Consider the following 15,398-nt stretch of genomic DNA (forward strand, 5'->3'; position numbering starts at 1 on the left):
TAGTAAGGCACAAAACACCTAGTGAACAAAATGAGAGGGAAAGAGAGATAGGTTGTGTATGTCTAACCCTAACCCTAGAAAACCAGAGCTCTCTTCTGTCTTCTCCCCTCCAAAAATGTCTAAAATCTCTCCTCTAAGACTTAGAGAGAGCTTCTCTCTATATGTCTCTTGTAAAGCTTACAAGACAAGCTTTGCAAGAGGGAGATCCCTCCATACACGTGTATGGAGGGGAGCAAAAGCTATACAGCTGTCCAAAAATATCTGCAAAAGCAGATGAACAGCAATCGGCCGGCAAAAAATGCCATCTTGGCCAAACAAAGTGCCGACCGGCACAAAATAGTGCTGACCGGCAACAAAGAGTGCCGGCCGGCAAACTATATTGCCGGTGGCAGCAAAAACCAGCCGGTGGCATCTAGCCAATGCCGGTGGTGGGTGGGGATGGTCTACAAGCCTCACCCTGCCTTTCCAAGGAAAAACACAAGTGTTTGGTGCAAAACCAGACACTAAACGGTCGAGTTCAGAGATCCTGAGGCAAGGCATGCGAGCCGAGGCTTCCGGGAACTCCAAACGAACACAAACATGGATAATCACCGAGTGTTCAAACGGTGACGTCCAAGTCTTGAGGACGGTCAAAAATGGAGTGTCTACAATGTGCATTGAGTATGCTATTCTTATTTCATAGCATTGTGTATGCTAGTTGCATGTTTGCATATCATCCCTCGCATGCTAGCATGATTAGGTTGCATTGCGTTTAGGGTTGCATGCTAGTCGTATTGTGTATGCCATGTATATTGCATTGTGTTTGGAATGGGGTTTAGTCCAAACACGGGAAACGATGGACGTTTCATACTCCAAGTGGCGAAACGTGCCTCGATTCTCGGTCGCTGACACTCCGGATTACCCATGATGGAGTTTAGGCCTTGTTGTGTTTATATGTGCATTCATTTTACATCGAGTCGTGCAATCTGACTCCTCGGCCATCATGCATTGAGATGCGTGATTGGTGGCACGAGGATCGAGGACTACACTCCCTTGAGCTTCTGCAATGATAAGAAGAATGGTCATGCACACATATGTTGAAAATACTTTGGCATGCTCCTTTCTCGGTCTCTGTTGCAGCAAACCAGAAACCAGCAGCAAAAACTGGTTAGCAGTCGTCTGGAGCTTTGTACAGTGTTCTGGGACCAGTTGCAAACAGAGGCAAATCGGGGCATCGCGATGGATTTCCCGACAAGGCGACTTGAGCATGCATGCATCCCTATCATTCGGAACAGAGCTGAGACAGTCCATTTTGTTTAATTTGAATGCTAGTTTGCTTACTTACTTAGTTAATTCATTAATCAATTAATGTTGTGTAATAATTAGTTTAATTAGCTTAGATTAGCTAGTTTATTCTGTACTATTCATTTGGACCCTCCGAGGAGGGCAATGTTGTAATAAGTGTGCGTGTGTGTGTGTGATGCATGCCTTCTAACCCCACGTCTTTCTCCCTTTTATTTACCAGCTTATGATGGTTAGTTTAGGGCACGTTTCAATTAGCATACTTATGCTCGCATGTTTGCATCCATTTATCTGTCTTGCATGCACCGGCGCATCATACTAACTGCATTGTATTTCAATTCCAAATTGAATATGTGTATCAGTTGTTACATTTCATATACCATTTTAGAATAGTCGAGCCTATCTTAGTTGCATTTTTTGCATGTGTTGCATTAGGCATTTCAGCATAGTTAGGATTCATGCATGATTTCTAATTAACTTCTTTCTTTGGCTTGGAGTACTCGGTAAGTATTTATGCTTTAGCATCCTTGCATGCGTGTGAGTGACTGCCATGATAGCATGCTTACCATGAGGCTATTTGCTTATGTGATATACCTGCCTGAATGCCTGTGGGTGAAAGTTGGGTTATTTGAATTGGAACAATTCACCAATTGAGAGTTTTAAGCCCACTTGAGAGTGGCAAAATCATGTTTTCTTAAGCCCACTTGAGGGTGGCAAATCCACGTCTTAGCCTACTTGCGAGTAGCACCATCAAACCATCTTTCAAATAAACAAACATGAAATGTTTTGTTCCAACTCAAACGATCTAGTCTATACTTGTATGTTGTGTGCATCACATAGTAATTCTAGGCTAATAACCGGAATAAGAGCACATAATGTTTTCAAAACTCGATATCATGGTTAGTAGAGGTCGATCTTTGATCGGGCGAGCGGGGGTGCTCACGAAGTGACCTTCCCCAATCGTACCCAAGTTCCCGAGCCGAGGCAACTTTGGTGATGATGGACACGTGGCCTTAGGCTCGAGTCAGGGTTTCCTAAATTCCCCCAAAATAAAATATTTAGGTGGTGACTCTGTATCTGGCAAAGCAATCCATGTTTGGCACTTCTTTCTAAAAATCAATTTTTCAAAACGATTTGCCAGATTTGGACTCTTTGATGATTCATCAGTCTTGCATTGCACTCTGCGAGATTAGATACAGGACCGTGACATTGAGTCCGAACTGTAGTAAGCCCAATGAACAAAACGGGATTTCTCCCAGGACGTTCGGGCACGTCTACACATAGTTTTTACAAAAGAAAAAATACAAGGTTTCAAAGCAAAAACTAACAGACCTATTTGAAGCTATACAAAATTTTGAACTACCAAAACAAAAGAAAAGAGCAAAAAGAAAGTGCAAAAATCGGTGTCAGCCGTATCAAGTGCATCGAGAGGCCCTCTTCTGAGGAGGGGACTCAGGAGCACTATCACCATCAGCGTCGTTGTCATCAAAGGAGTGGGACTCGAAGCCGGTATCATTTTCTCTGCTCCGTAACCCAGAACCAGCCTCTTCTTCCTTGCTCCTAGACTCAAAGCGTTTGCTCACTATCTCCTCAGTGTCGCTGGTCTCAGTATCATCTCCATTCAAAATCAGCTCCGAGGATAAGGATGTCTCCTATGCCTGGGACTTTCCACTCTGACTCCAGGCACCCCTACCTTTGCCCCGACCTCTACCCTCACCCCTGCCGCATAGAGGAGCCTGTCTACCTTTCCTCCCCGTAGCCGGAGGAGGTACCGTTGGTGCCGCCAGTGTCGCAAGTGTAGGCAAAGACTGAAAACAAGAAACAGAGTATCATAATAGTATCAGTGCAGAATTAGTATGAGTATGGTAAATCAGAACAGTATAATACAGAATCAGTATGAGTATGAATCAGTGCATGTCAGATACATAAGAAAAGCAGAATACCTGATAACCATGGAGAGTAAGTAATGCCTCCCTCCTCCGCACCATGTGAATCAAAGAGCTGACCAACTAAGGGACGTCGTCTAAGTAACACACTAGCACCTGCAAATGAGTTTGAACATCAGGATATAGAAAAGGAAATATGAAATATAAACTGCGAGACAAAGTACATACCTACTGCACATCAGGGTCCCTGACGTACTCGTGCTCCTCCTCCAAGTGCTCAATTGGAATCTGGTAGACCGTCCCACTCAGCCACCAATGTGTGATCGTGGTAGGAATCGTAAAAAGACCTGCAACATGTACAGCAAGGACAACCCCTCCAGTATCAGGCTTGGCAGTGTGAGCAACTCCTTTGGCAGCGGGTGCATCTGCAGCACCTCCCGTATCAGCTCGGATTAGAGATGGCATGCGGTAGGTTCGGATGAACTCAACATAATCCATGACCCCGCGGAAGAGATCGGTGTTCTGTCCTGCCATGAACTGTACAATAACCTCAATCGGTAGACTATCAACAATCCTCATCAATACAAGGGAAGGAGCAGGAACAACGGGGAAGGTAGGCCTAGGGTCTGGCATACAAACCTCTCTCTTGAGTACCATGTCTTGCAAGAAGGACCCTCAAGCAAAATTCACAGCCTGGAGGTATCCTAGGACTCGACGTAATCGTCTCTTGTCCCAACTGGCATCGCCACCCACGGCAGCCATGTTACCTGCAAACAGAGAATTCACAATTATCAGTTATCGCAGTTATCAGAGTATGGGCTAAAGCAATAGAATGGAAAATGGAAAATGAAAAATGAAAAATGGAAAATGGAAAATGGAAAATGGAAAATGGAGCAGAAATGAGTATGAGTTTTAGACTACCTCTCGCGTTGTCATTTTATCGAAGAAACGGTGGTAATAGGCAAAGATAGTAACACCGCGGCGCCGAGGGTGGCACCTACCGTTGAACTGCCTAGAATAGGGCATAGCAACCTCTACCTCATCTCTCGGCATAAGGGAAAGGGTAGGGAAATATGCATAGACCCAGAGCTGTAAGAAAAGATCAGTTTGTGAGTCAATAGGCAGAAATAGAAATAAAGACAGAAAGTGTAGAGCAGAAAGCATAATGTATAAAGAGAAGTGAACAGAAAGTGCAATAAGTACCTCCCAGGCTCTGCAGTTGCCTCCGAGCTTGTTCCCCATCTTGCAGGAACTAGAGCTCATATATCCGTATAAGGTGGCGAGGCCAGCGCCACCCAAATCATAGATTCAAACATGCGACAGGACCACCAAGGCACTCAGCAAATACTGACCCATGATGGTACCGAGGAGTTAGATCAGAAATCTGCGAGTGTACTGCTCGATATGTTCCTGAGTCGGTTGTTGGCTCCATTGGAAACGGTCGTAGAATTAGTTATAACGCACCATAGTTGGCCTATCCAAAGGAGGACGTGCTTCGAGCAGATGTATCCAGGCTGCCTCCCACTGGCCCATGTCGATGTCGAAGGGGATCGAATCACCCCTACTCTCAGCCCAGTGATCATGGAGAAGTCATATGGGGTCATCATCATCTCCCCCATGGAGGAGAAGTAGAAGAAGTTGGTGGTGTCCCACCTCCTCTCCACCAAAGCACCGAGTAAGGCTTGACTGCCCTGTAGTCGTACGAGCCCTGAGCAAAATAGCTCGAAGCCTGCATTGTCCACTAGCTCTCTGACTCGAGCAGGATGCTCCTGGTACCAATCTCTAGTAGTCACTGCTCCGTAGCCTCTCCAAGTGAGAGCATCACCCTGTGTTAAAAGATGAATTTGTTAAATACATGGCAGATGAAAGACTCTAATGAAATATCAACGCAAGAAAAATACATAAAAGGAGTAAAGTTTCTTACCTCAACGGCATCATAAGAGAGATAAGAGGCATGCTCCCTCAAAAGAAAGTCCTTAGGCATGCCCCCAGCGACGTCCTCAAAACGCAATATGCCTTATAGGACTATTGTATGCGTGTATAGGTGATAAGTAGCAGGGTCAAAAGGCCTCACCCTCAGCGGTAGTAACTCAGGCTCAAGCTCAAAATGATAGATCTACTTCGCCGCAATGTCGGCTGTGATGTCCTCTGCCGCTCCGCCAACCTTATCTGTCATAGGCTGATCAACATCCGTAATGGGTGGAAACACGGGTACCTCGAGAGGGGCACCATCAAGTGCAATATCATCTGCCATGGAGAAAATAGTGGGTAGTGAGAGAAAATGAGAAAAAATTAGGGAAATAGGTGAAAAATCCCAAGTCAGGAGAGAGAAAAAGAGAGGAAAAAGTCAAAACTCAGGAGAAAGTACTAAAGACCAAGAAAAACCCGTGAGAATGAGCCCAAAACAATGAAAAGCCCAAAAAACTCAGCCAAATCAAATTCCAATCGATTCAAAGTCTAGAGGGCCAAAAGGGTTTTACGAATAAAGTTTGTGTGGGACGTTGGGTAATGCGAGTAAAGTGAAAATCTAGAGAGAGAGTACCTAGAGAGAGAATGAGGAGGTTTCCGGATTGTTTGGTGTGTGAAAAGTGACCCTTTGTTGTGTTTTAAATAAGTCATGGGTCGAAAACCCCAAAATGCCCCCGACTTCAACACCGGTGGCCCGCCGACCCATTGTGTGTACAACCGGCCCATTGTTTTGGCCAACCGACCCCCCAAGTGGCCCCTAAGGTGTTTTTGCTATGATCTTGCCCGATCTGTGTATGGTGGTCCTGTTTTCATCTTAAGAAGGAGATTTGGAGTGCTTAAGGTTGCCCAAGATTGTTTTCCAGTTACACCATTCCGATTCCTGTCATTTCTCTGAAATGTGAAAGTGCCCTCAACTCAAACCTAAACAAGTTGTATCCTTTTTTTGAGTGCTTGAGGATTTTCGAACTGTAAGTTGGAAGTTAAATAAAGTTCTCTGTGAGGTGCTTTTCTAAAAACACTGCTTTACTTTGCATCATGCCTAAAAACATCATCCTCTACATCGTTATATTGATCGTTGCACTCATCATATCGATTTACATCATTTCATTTGTATCATTCATCCTCTCACTCTGAAGCGTGTTTTAGGATTGCAGTCCCCCGAGCTTATCTCAGGATGTGTAAAGCACGTTCCCGAGTGGTTTTCTTTTCTCAGGACACGTGAAATACGTTCTCAAGCAGTTTTTTCTCCTTAGGATACGTAAGACGTAGTCCTGAGAGGTTTCTATCTTAGGTTATGTGATGGCATATCCCTGGGCATAGTAGGATGTTCCCTGCCACTTTCCTTGTGAGGTGTTTTTGATAGCACTACTTTTGTGCATCTTTTCTGTTCTATTGCATGGAACATGCACCGCATCATATTTCATATCAATTACAACAATTATGTTGTATCCATGTGCATCATACCTTTTGTATTTAGCCCTTATCACGTGAGTGTGATTTGGCTTGTACCCCTCCCCTTATCACATAAGTGTGATTTGGCTTGTAACCCCTCTTCTTATCACGTGAGTGTAATTTGGCTTGTAACCCCTTTGTTGCACGAAGTGTAGTTCGGTATGGAGCTTTTACCCTTTCTTCGCGAAGCATAGTTTGGCTTGCACCTTCCACCCGTTTTACGCGAAGCGTAGTTTGGCTTGCACCCTCCACCCTTTCTGCGCAAAGCATAGTTTGGCATGGAGCTTTTACCCTTTTCTACACGAAGCATAGTTTAGTTTGCATCCCTTCACCTTGATTACGTGAGTGTGATTTGGCTTGTGCCTTTTGTCCCCTGTACGTAATACGTAGTTGGCTTGCATCTTTTACCTGTTTAAACATTCCTTCTCTCCATTTGAAGTGTGGTAAGATGCACCTGTTGGTTGCACTGTCTTTCCTCCTTTCATGTGAAACGTGCTTGGAATTGCTGCTTGCTTACTCCTTCTCATATGAGACACAGTTAGATTTTTTTTTAGGTTCGTTTCATTCATATGCTATCATCTTGTTATTAGTCATCGCATTATCTTACATGATCATGGATTTTCAAAAACATCCGACTTCTTAAAGTGTGTACGTCCAACTTCCAAATGCATTGCATTGCATATCATTTGCATCTTGCCTTTGAACTACACTAGTTTGATTCCTTGCAAAGGGATACATAGGCAACTTTCGAGTTCAACCAATTGCATTTACATTTTGATTGCTTGCCCAAGTTTTACAGCCTTGTAAAATGGGTCGTCTTCGGACTTTGACATTCACTCACATTATTTCATGACTTTGAGCTCTGTCAAAGAGAGGCAACTGTAGACATCCCATTTTGACCACCCTTAAGACTTTAGCACCTCATGTTGAACACTCGATGATGAATTGTTATACTGTGCAAATCATTCGATTTCTTCGACAAAATGCTTTGGTTTTTGAGCTTCAGAGCCTAAACCTTGCACCCCCTTTGAACCAAAACCTTTTTTTTTCTAGCTTAACCACTCAGAGACCTGCTGGCTAACAAGTGTCCGGCAGGCCATCTTTGGTTGGCCGGCCGTCCTCCTTTATGGCCTACCAACCATGTTCAGCTACAAACAGATATTTTTGGCTGCCAGTTGTCCCTATGTGCATGCCTTGCACCAACTAGCTCATTACAGATATTTCCGATGTGAGGACCTATTTTTCTGTAAATAAATGACTTCTCCTTATGGTTAGGGGTCAGAAAAATTCTGGAAGTGCCTATAGCTTGCTCAACACACTACATCTCTCTCTCTTACAATATACATACACTATACACACACTTCCTAAGCCTAAAATTGAGGCCTCTTGCAGAGATTCTTGAACATAAATTTCAGCTCTTGAGAGTGTTCAACTTGTGGTTTGTGAACTAGAAGGGCATCCTCTCTTCAAACGGTAATCTTTGAGCTTTTATACCATCTTTTTCAATCTATTTTCTTTGCTTTTTCACACTATTTTTCAATGTGTTTTTAAGCTTAAAAATGTGATTTTAAGTCACAAAAAAGAGGGGCTAGCCACCCTTCTTTTCACACTGTTTAAGTTTTCTACCCTTTTCAAAATGATTTTCAGGACTATTTTGTGCTATTTAGAGGTTGTTTAGTGTGTTTATTTAGTTTATGCTTTGAATACTATGCTTGTGTTGTTGTACATCCTCGTGGATTTGGGTGTTTAAGCCATTGTAGACACCCCATTTTTGACCGACCTTAAGACTCAGACGTCACTGATTGAGCGCTCGGTGATATTGCATATTGTGCTCGTTCAGAAGTTTCGAAGTCCCGGCTGCAAGCCTTGCCTCCAGACTTCCGGGCTCTTTCGTGTTTTGCCTCAGTTTACGAACCAGGTCCCGTTTTCTCCGTTTTCTCTTCCCGAAGGGAGGGAGAGGTCTCGTAGACTATCTCTCAGTGGCCGTAGGCTACGTTTCACGGCCGTAGGCCAGTTTTTCCTTTTGGAGCCCGGTTTCCGATTTTCAGAGTCGTCGGCCGTGTGCCTCGGTTCGGGACCGCTTAACCACCTCTGTTTGCTCCGGTTTTTGGCACACACCTTATTTCCTTCCTTTTGAGGAACACTATGGCCCGAGAGACCAACTTCATGGTCGAATGCCACCTCCGGTGTTTAACAGCCCGTTTTCGGGGCCCCGGGCCATGCGTTTCGATCCCCGAACCTCCGTTTTGCATCCGTTTTGGTTCATTTTTGGTGGAGACCTTATTTTCATTGTTAGAAAGCTTGTAGGAGGGTGGGAGGCCAGCAATTTTTCTGAAAAGCCAGTTTTATTTCTTCATCGCTCTCCGTCGCCCGTTTTCCTCACTAGAAAGCTAATGTTGACCACCCCGGGGACACTTTCTTTAGCCCTAAACCCCATATTTGTGTTGTAAACACCTGAGAGGCCACCAATATGTATAGGCCGGCCAGTAATTGTCCTTGACCCTTTTGAACCCCTCTAAAAAGTTGGCTTTTCTCTCTCCTGATTCACATTTTCTGGGTTTTGACCACATATTTGTGTTGTGCACACATGGGAGGCCACCTTTTTTGGGTGGCCGACCAGCAATTTGCATTGACCCTTTTGACCCCTAGCCGGCCGGCCATGGGGGGTGGCCGGCCGGCCACCTGAACCTTTTGAACCTGGCCTGCCAGAATCCTCTCTCCAAGTGTGTTCCAGCTGTGCAATTTGTTTTCCCCCAGATTTTGTATCCAGGGGGGCTGCCTTTTGGGTGGAAATTCGAATTGGTTTTTCCCCCCTTTTCCTCCACTCCTCCCTCTATAAAACCAGACCCCCCCCCCCAGCTCCATTTTTTAGGGCTACAAATTCTTGTTTAGATCCTTTCTTACATCTCTCTCTCTCCCTCTCTTCTAAGCCTCAAAACCCTAAAAGCCTTGCACCATTTACATACCAACCCATAGCTCCACACATCCACACTCCATTCTAGCCTTTTGAAGCTGATTTCCAGAGGATAGGAGCTCCTCTTCTTGGTCCAAAGGCTGCTGGTTCATTGCTCTTCAAGGTTAAGCACACTTTTCCCCTAAACAAGTCTTTTCTTGCTTCATTTATAAGCCTTGCTTGAAAGAATTTTTGGGTTCCGACCCGAACTGTAAATAGTCATAGTTTTTGCTCATCTCCGTGTTTGATTAAGGGTCTTTCTCTGTTTGAGGTCTCCTCCTCACCCTTTGTGTTTAAACTCTCTTTTAGGCCTATTTTTGCATGATATTTTAGGCTTATTTTTGAGCTGTTTCGGACTTGGTCATAAACTGTAAAATGTCTTTTTTTGAGCCCATCTTCAACTTTGTTGAAGGGATCTCCTCTGTTTGAGGCTAGCAGCTATCACTTGTCTCTTTATCCCTCTTTTAGGCCTTTTTCTTGCATGATATTTTAGGCCTACTTGTGATTATTTTCGAAGCTTGACGTAAACTGTAAAGTGCCTTTTTTTGAGCCCCTCTTCAACTTTGTTGAAGGGATTTTCACTGTTTGAGGCCAGCTGCTGTCCCTTGTCTCTATTCTCTCTTTTAGGGCCATTTTTGCATGATAGATTAGCCCTACTTGTGTTTGTTTTTGAGAGTTGTAATAAACGGAAAAATATCTTGTTTTAATCTCATATTCAAGTTTGTTTAAGGTTCAATTTTTTTTTGAGGTCATATGCTTCCTTGTATGCTTGATTGTCTCCTATTTTGAGACTTACACCTAAGCCCTTGTTGCATGCTTTGTTTGGCCTTCTAGCCACTTAAATCCAGTGGATTTTCAATGGCTAAGACACTGTTTTGAGCTTCCAAATCAGTTTTGGTGGTCATTTTGGCCTTCCAAAGAGACCTTATCTTGCATGCTTTGGAGTCAATTTCTAGGGTCAATTTGGTGAGTTTTGGGACTACCATATTTCATTTTCATAGTTGTTTATGCCATGCCAAATGTCTATCTTGCATGTGCTTAATGACTTCTTGCATGGCCCTCTAAAGTAACTCATCATTTTTGCATGCCATGGTTGCATATCAGTGGTTATTTGGGCCTATTTTCAGATGTTTTATTCACTGATTTTTGCTGGTTTGGTGAGATTCCATGTGCATCCTATACTTGCCATGTAAACCATGTTTGCTAGTCAAAATTGCATGCTATTTTAGTCTATCTTGCTAGCATCTTTTGGTCATGCTTTGAACTGAAAATGTCCATGTCTTGGGACTGCCTTGACTCTGTCTTCATACTTCATGATCAAATAATGCATGCTTTGTATAGCTACAAGTCATTCCATGTGCCTAGTTTCAAGTTTCGGGGTTCATCTCATGCATCGGGCGCCATATTTCCATAATTCGGGACCATTTTGCATCATATTTCAGCACTGGAATCTACATGTTTGTATGCCATATTCCATGCCTTGCCATGCCTTGTTAGAGTTGCATGTTATGCCTAGGATCGGTCCTCGGTTTGCGTGCATGTGTGCACGCATTTCGATAGTCTCATTTTCACCTAATGGCTACTGATGTGATGCGGCTGAGGTCCGCTCATGTTAGTGTAAGTCCATTATGCATTGCGTATGCCATTTCATTTCATAGCATTGCGTATGCTAGGTTGTATGTTAGAGCATTTTGTATGCCTCGTTATATCGTGCATTGTGTATGCCATTTAATAGCATTATATATGCTAGGTTACATGTTAGGATTGCATTCATGCATGTCATGCATATTACATTTTGTTCGGGATAGGAGTTAGCCTGAGCATAGGAAACGAGGGACGTTTCGTACTCCGAGTGACGGAACGTGTCTCAATTCCCGGTCGTCGACACTCCGTATCACCCATGATGGAGTTTAGGTCCTGTTGTGTTTTCATGTGCATTCATTTCATATTAAGTCGTGCAATTCGACTCCTCGGCCATCATGCATCGAGATGCGTGATTGGTGGCACGAGGATCGAGGACTACACTCCCCGAAGAGTAGTCATGCATACATATGTGAAAATACTTTGCCATGTCCCTTTGTTGCTCTCTGTTACAACAAATCAAGAATCAGCAACCTTCCGAAGTTTGGCACGCATTCCAAGAACAAATGCAAACAGAGGCAAACCAAGGCATCGCAATGGATTTCCGCGCAAGGCAACTCAAGCATGCATCATCCATCATTTGGAACAGAGCTGAGGCGGTCCATGGATTTGCGTGCCAATTTACTGCTTTCCTAGATTAATTTGCTAATTAATTAGGGTTTTGTAATTATTTATTCGGGACTGTATTATTTATTCATTTGGGACTGTATTATTCTTTCGGACCCTCTGCGCGAGGGCAATGTTGTAATAAGTGTGCGTGTGTGTGATGTATGTCTTCCAACCCCACGTCTTTCTCCCTTTTATTTACCCGCTTATGATGGTTAGATTAGGGCATGTTTCAATTAGCATACAGTATGATAGCATGTTTGCATTCATTCATCTGTCTTGCATGCACCGGGCTCGGCGCATCATACTGACTGCATTGTATTTCAATTCCAAGTTGAATACTTGTTAGTTGTAGCATTTCGCATGCCATCTTTAGAATAGCCGAGCCTTCTATAGTTGCATTTTTGCATGTGTTGCATTAGGCATTTCTGTATAGTTAGGATCATGCATGGATTTCTAATTAGCTTCTGTTTTGGCTTGGAGTACTCGGTAAGTGTTTATGCTTTAGCATCCTTGCATGTGTGTGAGTGACTGCCATGATAGCATGCTTACCATGAGGCTATATGCTTATGTGATATAACTGCCTGAATGCCTGTGGGTGAAGGTTGGGTTATTTGAATTGGAATAAATGCATTGACTGTGAGTTTTAAGCTCACTAGATAATGGCAAAATCATGTTTTTCTAAGCCCACCCGAGGGTGGCAAATCCACGTCTTAGCCTACTTGCGGGTAGCACCATCAAACTACTTTAAAAAACAAACATGAAATGTTTTCTTCCAATTCAGACGATCCAATCTATACTTGTATGCTGTGCGCATCACATAGTAAATCTAGGCTAATAACCGGAATAAGAACTCATAAAGTTTTCAAAACTAGATATCATGGTTAGTAGAGGCCGATCTTTGATCGGGCGAGCGGGGGTGCTCATGAAGTGACCTTCCCTAATCGTACCCAAGTTCCCGAGCCGAGGCAACTTTGGTGATGACGGACACGTGGCCTTAGGCAACGAGTCAGGGTTTCCTAAATTTCCCAAAAATAAAATATTTAGGTGGCGACTCTATATCTGGAAAAGCAGTCCATGTTTGGCACTTCTTTCAAAAAAATCTGTTTTCTCAAAACGATTTGCCGGATTTGGACTCTTTGGTTCAGATTAAGAACCGTGACAATTTGAGAGTCCAAACTGTAGTGAACCCAAATGAACAGAATGGGACTCATCCTCCCGGGGCGTTCGGGGACGTCTACAGTTTCTGGCGACTCTGCTTGGGACTTAGAGAACTTGACTCCAACTCATGATATCTTGTTTTGACTACACTTATGTGTTTCTTTGCATTACATGTGCATTGGTGCGCCTAGGACACAGTGTTTGCCATTTGCTATTCCTGAACGGTTTGCCGGAGGCTTGTCTTGTCAAGGCATGACCATAAGGCTGACCGGTTGTGGGCTCTGCCAGTATGGGAACACAAACCCCGGTTTTACCAGGGCACCCTTTTGACCATTCGACCTAGTGCATATTCGGAATCCATAGTGACCACTCCAAACTAGGACGAGTTGCTTACCCGTTTATAGGTTGTTTGAAACCGCTGCGTGCGTAGTGAAACCCTAGTTCCTGACAAAATAGGACAGGGAAACCCTACCCCAACATAGGGGTGTTTTGGCTCTCACTTGTCTGCTATGTGCTTTTAGAGTGCGTCTCTATAGGAATGCATGTATCAGTCTACAAGTTTGGACATCAGGCCTGCGGGCACCAGTTTAGTAGTTTGGGCATCAGGCCTGCGAGCACCAGTTCAGTACTTTGGGATTCAGTTCACCTGAGGGTATCAGTTTACGGGCAGAATTTTGGGCAGAATTCTATAGGAGGCACAGTCATTCAGCTCTGCTCATATGGGTTATCATGAAATTGGGCTGAGATGCTGCATATTCTCTCTTTTACTAGGTAATCTGGGAACCATAGCTTCAGAGGGTTCCAATATCCCCCAGGTACACCGAACTTGTGTTGATAGACTTTGTCAGGTCAGAGATTCAGTTCAAAGGCAATCAGTGTTCCTTTACCAGAGACAGGGTGAAAAGGTCAGTCAGGCACAGACCACCAGTACAGCAGCTACCAGCTCAGTGGTCTTTGAACAGCCAGGTTGAGATTTCTGAGCCTACTGCAGACACAGGTATACCAGTTGCTCAGTTAGATCAGGACAATATGTCGGGTCTGGAAGAGATGGTGCGCCAACTCCAGGATAGTATGAAAGCCATGCAGCAAGATGCTGTTCGTCAAGCGGAATTCACCAAGCAACAGGCCGTGGTCATAGCCCAACAGGCAGAGACAATTGCCAGGTTAGAGCAGCAAACTGGAGTATCTACTTCACACCAGGCTCCTCCCCCACCAAGAGTTCCCATACTCGGGGAAGCAACCCACGTCCAGGATGATACAGACATTCCAGGCGAGCCAGCTCCGCCCCCGGTGCTACCCCAACTGTCTAAAACACCCACCAACCTGCCAGACTCCCCCTTTGAGTTCGAGACGGACCCCGCAGCATTGAAAGTGAGCAAGCTTAAGAAATTGTTCAAAAAGTCTCAAGGGGCCCGCTCTATTCCTGATATAGAGGATGGTTATACTGACTCAATGGTGACCTTGCCGGAGCGGTTTAAAATGTCGCGTATCGATCGATTTGATGGCTTTGAAGACCCAATGGTGCACCTCCAACTGTTTTATGATATCTTGGGGCCAATGGGTTTGACCACAGCCCAGAAATTGTCACTATTCGGCCGAACCTTGTCTGGGATAGCCACAATCTAGTATGCAAAATTGGAGAACTCTGTGAAACAGAACTGGGAAGGGCTGGCTGAGGCCTTTATTGCTCAATACTCCTACAACACACAGATCAAGGTCACGACTCGTGATCTCGAAGTCACCCGCCAAGAGGGAAAGGAGGGTTTCTCAGAGTTCGTGACAAGATGGAGAGCAAAGGCCTCAATGATGACTACAAGGCCTTCCGACAAAGATCAGATCAGGATGATTGCTCGAAATCTATATGGCAAGTTGCTGCAAAAGATGGTCGTTCTACCTTTGTTTACCTTTCCAGCCCTTCATGAAATGGGGGTTCAAATCGAGGATGCCATCAGACAAGGGATCTTTACAGAAGATAATGAGCCTTCGAAGAGGAATGTTGCTCGCAGTTCCAATGCTACTACTGATGGTAGCACAGCTGCGAAATGCTCAGAAGTAGACACTATCACCACTTCCCTCAATGACCAAAAACCAACCACTTCAATTCGGCCCCAAGCCCGAAAATTCCATCCTCTTTACATGAGTCTCTCCCAAGCTTTGAAAAAACTGCAAGAAGAAGGGCACCTAGAACTCCTAGAGCCCCAACCCCTTCCAAATCCTCTTCCACCAAGATATGACCCAGCTAAATACTGTGCCTATCATCAACAACACGGTCATGATACGAAGCGTTGCATCCGCCTCCGTCATAAGATTCAGGATCTTATTGACGAAGAGACCCTAGCTCCACTAAAAGGACCTCAAGTTAGTACTGATTCGTCACCTCCCCTTCTCAACCTCATTCATAAACTACCATCCACCTTCGACCCCAGCATATACATCACCCCAGCCCATCT

This window comes from Camellia sinensis, chromosome 6, assembly GCF_055761805.1.
Source record: "Camellia sinensis isolate YWXY chromosome 6, ASM5576180v1, whole genome shotgun sequence".
NCBI classification, from domain to species: Eukaryota; Viridiplantae; Streptophyta; class Magnoliopsida; order Ericales; family Theaceae; genus Camellia; species Camellia sinensis.